This window comes from Sorex fumeus, unplaced genomic scaffold, assembly GCF_029834395.1.
Source record: "Sorex fumeus unplaced genomic scaffold, SorFum_2.1 ptg000054l, whole genome shotgun sequence".
Lineage (NCBI taxonomy): Eukaryota > Metazoa > Chordata > Mammalia > Eulipotyphla > Soricidae > Sorex > Sorex fumeus.
The window spans coordinates 46,781,298-46,783,884 of NW_026606111.1; the positions used below are offsets into that span (position 1 = coordinate 46,781,298).

Here is a 2,587-nt window from a genome sequence, read left to right on the forward strand (position 1 = left end):
TCCATGTGGTCTGATACTAGTATGGCTACTCCAGCTTTGTGGAGGTGTTCTTTTCTTGAAGACTTGTTTTCCAGCCTTTTACTTTTAGCCCATGGTTGCTTTGATTGCTCAGATGTGTTTCTTGCAGGCATCAGAATGTTGGGTTCAGTTTTCTAATTCATCTTCCTATTCTGTGCCTCTGAATTGGCACATTTAGTCCATTGACATTGAGAGAGATTGTTGTTATGGGGATTTGTGCTATCTTTATGTAGAATTTTTGTACTTGTGGGGATTGCCTTAGCTTAAAGTAGCCCTGTTAGTACTTCTTGCAACAAAAAATATGGTACTCTTTACAAGTTTGCATGTCGTCTCTGTGCAAGGACCATGATAATCTCTGTATCATTTCAATTTTAGTATATGTGTAACCAAACCTAGTAGGAGTTAATTTTTCTCTTCTGATTACTTTGAGTGTTGTCCTTACATACCCTATGGCAGAGAGTGGTACCTAATCAAGGAAAGTATTTCAAAGCAGCTTGATAGATTTAGAACTTTAATGTCCCAGAAAGAAAATATGGATTTTACCATATTATCTTTTACCATAATCAACGCATCAGTTTTACAAAATAATTCTTTTGGAAGATGTTATATGAGTCCTGTTTAATGCACTTCCCTGAAACCTTCATTAAGACCATTAAACTAGAGCCTTTTGCTGTTCTCACCTCAGTCCCGTGTACATCTCCAGGAAAAGGTGGATGGTGATGTCTGCACTTTGACCACCTTGAATGTAAGTAGGATTTTTCTCCTGAAGGAAGAGGTGAGGAGAATATTGATGATTTCATTCCACATTATTTTAAGTTCAACTTGAACGGAAGTTGAGACTCATGTGGGTCCTGTAAAGGACAGAAAAATGGGTCTCAGTGAAGTTTAATGGCCAATACACATTAACAAACACAGATGACTCAAAGCAGCGTGTGTGCATCTTTTTGTATAGTGAGTTTCATATCTAATGATAGTGATTCTCAGCCATGACATACGGGCAAAACAGACCTATAATTAAAAATCTAGTTCTCTGAGCAGAGTGGGGTTTCTTAGGTGATTGAACAAGTGTGTAGTAATTTATTACTAAGCACAAATGTAGTTTGAATGATGTGTACTTTTTGATCTAAAATTAATTCCAAATATGTCTAAAATGACAGTCTCCTGACCCCGCACCTGGCTTTCTTCACCAGGGTCCCTTGGAGGGGGTGTGTTGAGTTTCCCTCACCGTGCCAAGCAGAGCCCCGGCACCTGAAGACCTCTGCAACCAGCCATAGGTACGCTTTAAACCACTCTCCCCAAGCTTGAAGGAGCCTCATGCATGAACGAATCTGACAGAGGAACCCAGGTGTGCGCAACCGGGGGATGAGATCTCCAAGGGTGCTCAGATCAAGACTGGGCCCCCTCCAACCAGATCCCCCATCTCCTAGTAGCTAAGTGTTACAACCACGAACTGCCCCTGGAGCCATGTAATCCCATCAATGGCCAAGATACAGAGACTGGATTTTGTTGATAAGACAACAACAATTATTGTCCAGTTGTCACTCTGAGAGAACCTGGTACGCATCTGCGAGTAACTTGCCCTTGTGTTTACCAGTCATTTACGCTTCTTTCAATACAGATTATATGATCATGGTTTATGCTTATTTTTACTATTGAAGTATAATAGCTAAATACTGATTTATTTCACAGCACTAATTTATTAAAAACATTCATCCTTGGCCTATCATAGTAATTGCCAGGATTTGTTGGTTTTGCTTGTTTTTTGATTACTTAAATTGATTTTGGTCCTTTTCTTTCAGGTTGAAAAATTTTGACACAAATGAGTATATGTTTTTCTTTATCTTCTACAGTTTTAAACTGAGAACAACTGTTTGTTTTGTACAAATAAGATACCTGTGCATTTACTATTTCTTCTCATTTTATTTACATTTTAACACATCTCGATTCATCTACAACTATCCTAGTAAGTGTTGTCATATTGAAAGAAACCACCAATTTTTTCAATCATAGCACTGTAGCACTGTCCTCCCGCGGTTCATCCATTTGCTAGAGCGGGAACCAGTAACATCTTACACCAAATTGTGAGATTTGTTGTCACTGGCTTTGGCCTATCGAACACGTCATGGGTATCTTGCCAGGCTCTTGCTATGTGGACGAGATATTCTCGGTAGCTTGCCGGGCAGAGGAATCGGAATCAGGGTTGGCCTCCTGCAAGGCAAACGACCAAATCCGCTGTGCTGTAAACGTTATCTAAAATATACTAGTAATAACAAATGTTGTTTCATAAACAGTGCAATATAAACAATTATTTAGTAATTTTCTTGATTTTTTAATGAAATAGATAAGCTCTTGAGTATCATGGGAGTATTTTTCTAACACAAGAGTCTGACGAAGGTGAAACTGTTATAACCGTCTTGTAGAATTCCATCTCCCTAGCCTGCTTCAATCTACCCCACTCACTATCCAATCCGGTCTTCTAATGGGATTCTGACCTCCTGATTGGCTAGCCTCTACCTTTCACCTGCCTATTTTATGACATCATTCTCCCACCAAACCAACCACCAACTGG

The 2,587-nt window shown here is 39.4% G+C and overlaps 1 pseudogene; it reads right to left on the minus strand.

Moving 5' to 3' along the window:
- Positions 1-313: 313 nt before the first annotated feature.
- LOC130033720 (uncharacterized) lies at positions 314-410 on the minus strand (annotated as a pseudogene).
- Positions 411-2,587: the final 2,177 nt, after the last annotated feature.